This window comes from Procambarus clarkii, chromosome 17, assembly GCF_040958095.1.
Source record: "Procambarus clarkii isolate CNS0578487 chromosome 17, FALCON_Pclarkii_2.0, whole genome shotgun sequence".
Lineage (NCBI taxonomy): Eukaryota > Metazoa > Arthropoda > Malacostraca > Decapoda > Cambaridae > Procambarus > Procambarus clarkii.
In genome coordinates, this window is record NC_091166.1 from 4,076,779 (window position 1) to 4,087,849 (window position 11,071).

At 41.7% G+C, this 11,071-nt stretch overlaps 1 long non-coding RNA gene across 1 annotated transcript; it reads left to right on the forward strand.

The window, feature by feature from the left end:
- Positions 1 to 9,304: 9,304 nt before the first annotated feature.
- LOC138365725 (uncharacterized) lies at positions 9,305 to 10,194 on the forward strand. Its single transcript, XR_011228956.1, has 3 exons — positions 9,305 to 9,424; positions 9,551 to 9,712; positions 9,871 to 10,194. It is a non-coding gene; the product is annotated as an uncharacterized lncRNA (long non-coding RNA).
- The last annotated feature ends 877 nt before the right edge of the window (positions 10,195 to 11,071 follow it).

Genomic DNA, 11,071 nt, shown 5'->3' on the forward strand with positions numbered 1-11,071 from the left:
CGGGCTCCCCCAATATTATTACTTGAGTTGGATTCGTTTTTTAAAGAGAAGGACATACTTTCACTACCATCACCACCGGGGGAGGTTAGACCCACCGCGTTAGGAGGTGATGGTGAGTTCTTGTTTTTATTAAATAAATATTTTTCAGCTATGAATCGTGGTACCAGGCAATATTCTTTCACCATTTTATTCTCTCGTTACTTATTTACGCAATTACCTTATTAGGGAGGAAATTAACGATACAGCCAAAGGTAGCAGAGCTGCTAATATCGCCCCACCACGTCTGGAGGTCAGTATGAGCTTCTTTTTGTATAAAGGAGTTTTCTTACGCGCTACAGATCGTATGTCATTCTGATATCTCTGTAAGCCATTAATTATCTGAGGTTGAACTGGGATGTTTCGTTTCAGAAAATTGGCAAAAATTTCACAAATTGATTCAATTTCCTGCCGTTTTAAAGCCTTGATTAGTTTATTCCGCTTCTTGGGTGATAAATTGTTTAATAAAATTAACAACTGATGATGTTTCTCTACGAGAGAGTCCTCCTGAACTGTCATTTTTTGTTAAATTTGACAATGTCTTGAGCTTTAATCCAGCTATTGGCAGAATCTGGGTACCCTCTCCACTTGACGAAATATTCTTTGTGTCCTTTCGATGTTTTCCTAGACTGTAATACCGTTACAGGAAAATAGTCTGGAAGGGATGTTGGAATCAATTCTTGGTCATAAAACGTACCACTGATCGTCTCGTTGTTTAAATCTTTGATTTTATATGTCGGGATTGGATGTGTTCTGTCAATATGTGACACTACAAATATTTCTTCTGTATTTTGGTGCCAAAAGCCTTTGTGAAATATATTCCTGCGCTTTGCCAATCGCACATGCTGTCCAAGGTGCAACCGTGGACTGATGGCAGTTATGGAGGAGTCATTGTTTAAATACATAACCTTAAACTGTCTTCGTATATCTTCAATATTTTGCAACTTATGAATGGCATGAGGAGTATTTTTTAGCATCCTGTGGAAAGTGTGGTTGTACACGTCCACAACTTTAGGGAGGATGTGGGTGTATTTTAATGAATTAGCTTGAGTCATATAATGATACAGTTTATGTTTTAAAGTTCTGATGGCTCGCTCCACTATGCTAGATTTCATTTCCGAAAATACACTATATAATTTAATATTTTTCTTATTAAAATAATTTTGAACTGACTTGTTGTAAAATTCTCTACCTCGGTCAGTGAATATCCGCCTTACACCGAGAAACTGAGGCGTTTCCTCTAATATCTTCTTCAGAGCGACTAACACTTCACTCGAATTTTTTGTTTTTAAAGTTTGAGTCTGCATTAGGCGGGAATAAACATCGACACAAATTAAAATATATTTAACACCATTATTGTATTTTTGTAAACTACAAAAGTCCCCTAGGTCACAGGCAATTATGGTACGAGGTTTAGGGGCTAATATTTTCCGTCGGGGGAACCTAACTAAATTTCCTCTATGTAATGTGTAAGATCGCTCCCCATGGAGAAATTCCTTCACATCTGCAACACTAATGTTGGGGTCTTTAAGTCTGGCAGCCTTATACAATTTTTGAATTGACCCTGTGAAACCACCTGGGCTAGAAATGTCATTATAGATACTGGTGAGAATTGTTCGTTTCTGTGTCGTTAGAGACATTTTTTTGTTGTCGTTGTTGATTACATTTGATACACAATTTCACAGTGGTCTTCGTTGGTGATGCTCGTTCGTAGTTGTAATGCCTCAGGAACCGTCAGATCGACCAATAAGTAACCATACTTGTTCTGGGATATTGCCCGACGGTATATTTCAACGAAACTACTAGTAGTTTTTCGCCCATATAACTGTCCACTTAAAATTTCAAGTTGGCTTATGTCTCTCTGCTTCATTAATATATAATGACTACAATTCAGAGTTATTGTCCTGGCGTATTTCCCCTGGGGAAACAAATTTTGACTAATTAGAATTACGGAAATATTACCGTGTCTCCCTCGTGTGAAGATATTGGCTATAATTGGACTCTGTATGGCTTCCAGGTATAAGTCATCAATTATATACAAAACTGACTCATTTGAAAAAGGATCTTTATACTCTAGAGGGTTAATCAGATCCTGGGAGACAGTAACCTTGTTTCGCAGAGAGGGAATGTTTGAAAGAGGCTGTTCTGTATTATTTGCAGATGACACTAAAATTTTTGAGAATTTTCCGTGGTATTTAACACATAAATTCCCCACTAGGGTCGTTTTCCCAGAATTACTGAATCCAGCTACAAATATTCTTGCTGGGTGGTGGAAAATATTAAGTTGCTCCTCTGTGACAGACGCACACTCCTCCATATTTTCCCCATAAATGGTTCAATTACCTATGGAGTGGTCGCTTATATATATATATATATATATATATATATATATATATATATATATATATATATATATATATATATATATATATATATATATATATATATATATATTGAGTGTGTGTGTGTGTGTGTGTGTGTGTGTGTGTGTGTGTGTGTGTGTGTGTGTGTGTGTGTGTGTGTGTGTGTGTGTGTGTGTGTGTGTGTGTGTGAGTGAGTGTGTGAGAGTGTGTGTGTGTGTGTCAGTGTGTGTGTGTGTGTGTGAGTGTATTCACCCATCAAGGGATGTGTCTCCCTCAGGACATAGCCAGTCCTCCTGATGTTTTTTTTTTGAAGTAGAAGTCCCCTAGTGATGACCTCCAGACGAGAGAAAAAAAAAAAAAAAAGTTTTCTACAGCAAGCCTAACCCTTCTCTTACAAAAGGACTGAGAGGTGTTGTATGTGGCAACGTTGCCCCCCACGTTTCCGAGTCAATAAAAGGACGCTACACCTCCCCCCACATCATGTATTATTGAATTGTGACCAAACCATCCACTCTCCTCCCCGTCTAGACCGAGATGTAAGTAAATTAGTATCTATTTCATATAAGGGTTATATATATATATATATATATATATATATATATATATATATATATATATATAAATATAAATATATTATATATATATATATATATATATATATATATATATATATATATATATATATATATATATATATATATTTATATAGATAAGTAGGGACAGGAATGAGAAGTGGAGTGATTTGAGTGCTGGGGGGATATATATATATATATATATATATATATATATATATATATATATATATATATTGTGACGATAATCTCCTTCAAGAGATTGAGCCTGCTCTTCCCTCCATAATTACGTCTTCACAATTATATAAAAAGACTATGGAAGAAATGTCCAACAACGACAACAACACCAGCAAGGCTTGCCAGGGTGAGCAAAACGTATGCAGCCAGCCACCTGTTCGAACTCCAACCACCAAACTACCCGTTGATCGCTACGGCTCCGCTGATTGGTCGCCGGTCTGGCTGCACCTGCACTCGCCCCCAATACTACCTGATGTCTGGGGTCGCCCCAACATCAGTCCTCAGAATGTTCAGTGCTTTCGTGGCCATCACACCTCCCAGCTAGACTCTAGCGTGTACTGAGAGAGGTGGTGGCTTTAAGCCAATATTCCAGCACCTCCCACTTAACTTTTGTGTTGCACTTCTTGTTATTTTGCCTTAACGTAACTTTTCATTGTGTCATTTAAGTATTCTTATTATTTTGATTCATTGATTTTATTATACATATTTGTTTGTGCATTATTTTCATGTTTTGATTTATTTAACGTAATTAAAATTTCATTGTTAAAGTTTTACTTGTGTTTTGTGTGTCTTCTCCTTACCTTACCACAGACGAAGTTCCAGTTTTTCTATTTTTTTTATAACTATGTGACGAGGCCATACCCCTAGCCTTAAACAGCCGAACACCAACGCGTTACCGTCACAAGTTATATGGGGGCCTGTCCTAGGAGCTTCACTCAGGTACTGGTGCCAAGTGGTAATTTATGGTAAGCGTATTTAACTTTGTTAACGTAGCTTTACTATTTTTCATTCAATTTCATTTTTTATAAGGTGCGGTGTATTGTGCATTACGAGAGTAACATATAGTGAAGGTGAGACAACTTTGGATTACGTGGTGACTGTAGGCCTCAGTCATACTCTTAATTGGTCATCTCTCCCTCCATGTTATTACTCGTATTTACCATCTATGTCCCTTGAATATTTCTCATTCTGACAGATCATCATATTGGTACCCTGGTACTGTGGTCTGCCCCGGGTCAAGAGTACCCAATCTTCTGCAATCTGACTGTAGGAGGACAAAGAGGGCCATAGTTCCTCTAGCTCGAACTTTAGTTGCTGAATTGGGACCTCAGCAGCAGTTCTCGTCACCAGTTGACACCTCGCACCCCTACACGTCAGTCAGAGATGATGATACATACAACGGTAGGGAATTAGCTTATTTTTTCAGAGCACAAAAGTTCGCTAATTCTGTAAGTATCATATTAAATTCAGTAGGAAAAACTTGCTTTATGTCCTATAGAGACTTGGCAAGGTATGCCTACATCCTTGGACTACCAATTTTACTTTTGAAGCATTTAACTGTTTCATTTGTTTTCGAAACTCTGTTTCATTTGTTAGTAGGATTTTCTTGCCCTTATTCTCTTACATGAGTACCGGGTACAAGATTTCCTGCGCCCTTGATTTAATTTAATCATTTAATATCTTTCACTTAACGTTAATTGTTAAAGATCACACAGGATAGGTACCAGTTGCCACGTTGTCCTGTTTCTGACATTTCATTATTGAACATTCGTGTACCTTTATTTGCTAATTTCACCATGTTTCGTCTCCAAACTTTCCGTGCAAATCCAGCAGGTGAAATAGGGACTTTAAGTCGTGCCAAGAGGACTGAACTACAAACTCTTGCACATGAGTATCAACTAGAAGTTCCCTACCAAGCCAACAAAAATGACCTACACAACCTGTTGCTGGATTACTATTTAGAGCAAGGTAAGATAGACTCTGAAACTCATGAAACTTACTATATTGCAGATAAAACTGATTTGGCAACGCTGAAACTTAAACTAGAGCTGGCTAAGATTGAACGTGAGCAGCAAAAGGAAGCCCGCGAACAGCAAAGGGAAGCCCTCGAACAACAAGAACGAGCAGCTGCCATAAGAAGGGAAGAACAAGAACGAGAAATCACCCTCAGAGAACGCGAAGCTGCTTTGAGGAGAGAAGAACACGAACGAGGACTCGCCCTCCAAGAACGTGAGGTTGCACTACTCCAGGAGCGGGAACGAGTACAGCTTGAAACCAAACGACGCGAGTTGGAGATGCAACGCGAACATGACAAGCAACAAGCAACTCTGGCTCTAGAGTGTCGTCAACGTGAAATCGCCTTGGAAACTTCCCACTTCACTCAACGCCAACAAGCTACTGCCAATCTTCCCGTCAGTTTTAATATATCACATGCAAGTAAGTTAATGCCATCCTTTGTAGAAGCAGAAGTTGATGTGTTCTTTACCACCTTTGAAACCCTTGCTAATCAACTCAGTTGGCCTGTCGACCAATGGGCCACACTTCTCAGAGTCCATCTTACAGGTAGAGCTGCAGTCACACTCAGTACTTTGGCGTCTGAGAATGACTACTACACTCTGAAACAAGCAGTGTTGGACGCCTACCTCCTCTCTACTGAAAGTTATAGAAGGAAATTCCGTGACCACCTGAAGGCAAGTACCACTACCTTCCTCGAGTTTGCTAACACGAAACGGAGGTATTTCATGAAATGGCTGGAAGCAGCACATGTCTCTACTTTTACAGAACTCGTCAACCTGATGCTTGTTGAAGAATTCTTGAGACGTGTGCCGCCTCCTGTCCGCCTCTACTTAGCAGATAAAGAAGAAACCGACTACCTGAAGTGTGCTAAGTCGGCTGACACTTACAGCCTCATCCACCGGCTGACACCTGAACCATCCTCCAGTAAGAAGTCGTGGTACAGTTACGAAAAGGTGAGCCCCGATCAAGCTGGTTCACAACTGTACTGCAAGTATTGTAGACTCTATGGACATACCATAGACAAGTGTGGTAAGTCTCAATACAAGGGAACCACTGACCAACAAAGACCCAAACCAACTCCTCCTAAGTCCGGTAAGCCTGTGATGAATGTTGGTGTTAATGTTAATGATCTTTCTCTTTTCAGTAACCACCTGTATACTGGAACTGTCTCTGCCAACGGTTCAAATCCGGAGGGACGTTTCAAATTGAAGATCTTGAGGGACACAGCGGCTCTACAATCGATCATCTTGAAGTCGGCTGTGCCCAACATAGTCTATACCGGGGAAACAGTCTTCATCACTGACCTCACTGCTACCACTCCATACCCTCTCGCCAGAGTCCACCTGGATTGTCCCTACGTGAACGGGGAAGTCCAAGTCGCCGTCAGGGAAAAGCCTTTTCCCATGCCTGGAGTGCAACTTCTCCTAGGCAACGACTTGGCAGAAGACCTGCAACCGACCAACCTGATCGTCATGGACAAACCCCAGGTGTGTAACTCTGTGCCAATAAATCCTATTCTTGAGTATGTTCCAGCAGAGGTTCAAGAGAGTGATGAAGTTTCTCCTCCGGTTCTCGTGACCACCCGTGCACAAGCCGCACGTCCACAGCCAGCTGACTCTACTGCTACCGCTGTCCCTCAAGACCCTCAGAAACTACCCCCGCATCTGACCAAGTTGGAGTTCCGTAAGTTGCAGAGGGAAGATCTTACTTTAACACCATTGTTTTTCCAGGCTGAGACTCAACCCGACAGTATTCCTGGGTTCTTCCTAGAGAACGACTTGCTCTACCGCCGATATAGACCCAGTAAACTGAAGGAGGAGGACGATTGGGCCAACATCGAACAACTTGTGATTCCCACCAGCCTGCGGCCCACTATTCTACACCTGGCCCACGGAGCATTCTCCCACTACGGCTTCAACAAGACTTACCATGGGATTCGTCAAGACTACTACTGGCCAGGTATGGTAAACAACGTCAAACAGTACGTAAAACAGTGTCATACATGTCAGATGGCAGGCAAACCGAACGTCTCCATTCCCAGAGCACCACTGATTCCCATACAGGTGCCTGCGGAACCTTTCCACAGACTCATAATAGACTGTGTTGGTCCTTTACCTCGGACCAGTTCAGGTAACGCCTACATCCTAACCATCCTGTGTCCTACCACCAGATTTCCCATAGCAGTTCCAGTGAAGAACATCACGGCTGCTACGGTTATCAAACATCTATTGAAGATCTTCACTCAATACGGATTTCCCAGGGAGATTCAAAGTGACTGTGGCACCAACTTCACCAGTGATCTCTTCAAAAGGACACTGGAGGAGTTCAACATCAAACAGGTATTGTCCAGCCCCTATCATCCTGCTTCACAGGGTTCTCTTGAACGTAGTCATCAGACCATCAAAGCACTCTTGAAAAAGTTTTGTAGTGAAACCTCGAAGGATTGGGATAAGCAGATTGACCTTATAATGTGTATTTTCAGAAGTCTCCCCAATGAGTCCCTAGGAGTATCTCCTTATGAGATGCTCTACGGCCGTAAGTGCCGTACTCCCCTTAAGGCTTTCAAAGACTCTCTCAGAGATGCCACCTTCAGTGAGCATCAGAATGTGCCCCAGTTTCTTCAAAACCTTCAGCACATTCTAGAGAGAGTCCACCGCTTTGCTCATGATAATCTATTGAAAGCCCAGGTGAGAATGAAGACTCATTACGACCAGACCAGCAAAGTAAGAAAATTCAAGCCGGGAGACTTCGTCCTTGCTTATTTCCCTATCCCAGGTTCACCTTTACAAAACAGATTTTCAGGACCCTACTGCGTCAAAGAGTGCAGGAATAATAATAATTATGTGATAGAGACTCCAGATAGGCGGCGGAAGACCCAGCTGTGCCACGTCAACCTCCTGAAGCAATATAATGGTACTCCTCCCACTGTCTTGATTAATTGTTCTACCTTCACAGAACCCTACATCCACAGTGAGACCATCCCGGCTTCTTCTCCCGAAAGCACTGACAAGGAGTCGGCGCTTTCTAATTCCAAAATCCTTAATGATCTTCCCAAATGCTTTCAGGATAATAATCGTGCTCCTATGCCCTCTTCTAATTCCACTCTCACCTCGTCAGATAAGCCCTACATCCTCCATGTCGACGCCTATGGTACCGACGATGGTGGTGTCGTGATGCAGCAACGAGGCGAGAAGAATACACCTGTCAGCGACTACTGCTACAAGGAACGATGGAACAATTGGCAAGGAGCTACTCTTCCTCATCCTGAAGCTTCAGCACTTCACTCCACACCTGAAAAGTGCTCGGTCCACCATCAATACGGACCACACCACCCTACATCTCCTGCAGCACGCCCACTTCTCATCTCAACGTCTTCTACTATGGGCTTGTTAACTGCAGAAATTCAACCTGGAGACACGCTATACCAAGAGTCTGACAACATCTTAGCCCATGATCTCTCCAGAGTTTATGAAGTAGAAGCAACTCCATCTAATACTCCACCACATAACGACGTACTTCTTCCAGAACCGCAGGCTTCGGGGGAGAGTTGTGACGATAATCTCCTTCAAGAGATTGAGCCTGCTCTTCCCTCCATAATTACGTCTTCACAATTATATAAAAAGACTATGGAAGAAATGTCCAACAACGACAACAACACCAGCAAGGCTTGCCAGGGTGAGCAAAACGTATGCAGCCAGCCACCTGTTCGAACTCCAACCACCAAACTACCCGTTGATCGCTACGGCTCCGCTGATTGGTCGCCGGTCTGGCTGCACCTGCACTCGCCCCCAATACTACCTGATGTCTGGGGTCGCCCCAACATCAGTCCTCAGAATGTTCAGTGCTTTCGTGGCCATCACACCTCCCAGCTAGACTCTAGCGTGTACTGAGAGAGGTGGTGGCTTTAAGCCAATATTCCAGCACCTCCCACTTAACTTTTGTGTTGCACTTCTTGTTATTTTGCCTTAACGTAACTTTTCATTGTGTCATTTAAGTATTCTTATTATTTTGATTCATTGATTTTATTATACATATTTGTTTGTGCATTATTTTCATGTTTTGATTTATTTAACGTAATTAAAATTTCATTGTTAAAGTTTTACTTGTGTTTTGTGTGTCTTCTCCTTACCTTACCACAGACGAAGTTCCAGTTTTTCTATTTTTTTATAACTATGTGACGAGGCCATACCCCTAGCCTTAAACAGCCGAACACCAACGCGTTACCGTCACAATATATTTATTTATTTATTTATTTATTTTAGGTAAGCGTGATCGCTATGTCTCGAGTTGGTGATATTTGTAGAATTTGTGGATGGGGGTCATCACATCTCTTCGTTCATAGGTGTTACACATGTTTCTTCTGTGGAGAAACTGTATGTGTACAGTCTAGTGGTGAACACAGGAGAACCTGTGCTGGAGGTATGACCGTATTTTATATATTTATTTATTCATTTATTTCAAATGAAAAATATTAAGAAGGGTTTTCCCCTCCTCCGTGAGTGTGGGAGAGAGTGTATATAAATTATACACTATTTCCTTCATTAGGTAAACGTCGCCAGCCCACCCTCCCTTCCAGAGAGGATGGCTTCTTGTGCTTTTTGTGTGGAAATACATCCTTGAGACCTCACCACACTTCCCCTTGTGATAATTGTGGGACCTCTGTGTGTGAGGACTTGACCTCTGAACATCTACAAACATGCCCCCGTGGTTAGTGAATAAACCCTCCACCTTTATTTCTCTTAAGAATCTTTTTTGAGAACTTATGTCATGGGGTTTAGTGAGAGGGTGTTGCCTTTTTATTATTATTATTATTATTATTATTATTATTATTATTATTATTATTATTTATTATTATTCCATTCCAGGAGCGATTCAGAGGCAGGTAGGGGAGGAACATGACAAAGCACAGCGTGACAATAACCCCTTAGGTGGAGGGGAGGGGGGAGAGGAAGCGATGAGTGATGATGATGATGGTGATGATGGTGATAGGGGTGACATCTCTCAGCCGGGCCCTAGTGGTCTTAGACCCCCTGTCATCAATAGACTTAATGCCCTAAATAGTGATGAAAATTCCCCAGATGAGGAGGATGCTATAGACACTCCCCACTTAATTAATAGGGTGGGGGCTCTGGGGAATCTCTTTACTAGGCTGGAATATTCCATCCCCTCAGCCTTCGCCACAGACCCTATAGGACTCCTAAGCAACTTTAGGGACTATTACAGATCTGAAATAGAGAATTACATGAATTCTCTTGGGGACATGGCAATTTTACTTCATCATTAAAAATCCTCCTCGAGGTAAAGGTAACACTTTTGAAACAACGACTCACGGAAGATGATGACTTTAGAGAACACTTCATAACAACACCCGCTAGACTGGTAACTCTTGAGGATGTGGGTAATCTTATTGATAGCTGGGTGGCTTATATGATTACACGACTGGAAGATCTCCTTTCAGAAACAGAGGGGAGTGGTTTCATATTATATAATGTCGATTTCCTCAAAATCGTCATCTGTAATGCAAGTGTAAGGTCAGTTTTGGGGGATTATGTCCCTTATCCCCCATTTCTAAGGGGACGGCATGAGGTCTTCAACCCAAACCCGGCTGGTAACAATAAAACATGTATTATTCAGTGCATTGCTGCTTTTCTGGCGTCACAACAAGGGTGGAAGTGGAGACGTATAGGGAGACTTGTAGAGTCTCACTCTAGGGTTAGGAAAATGGTCAAATACGACAATTTATCCTTCCCTCTGTCTTGGGAGGATATCTCTAAATTGGAGAATAGAAATAAACTATCCATTTTTTTGTATTCAATACACAAACATACAGATGGCGTCTATCACGTCTCTCTTTGTCGTCGTGGTAGCAGACAGTACTCGGTCATAGTTCCTTTATTGTTATTGGGGGAATCTCATGTGGCCTTGATAAAAGAGTTCGATAAGTTCCTTCGGAACTTTACTCGCAGCCACAAACGAAAGACAGTCTTCTGTAGAAACTGTCTCTCAGAATATCAAAATTCGTCTGAGCTAACAAATCACTCATCTTCCTGCGACATCACTCAGAAA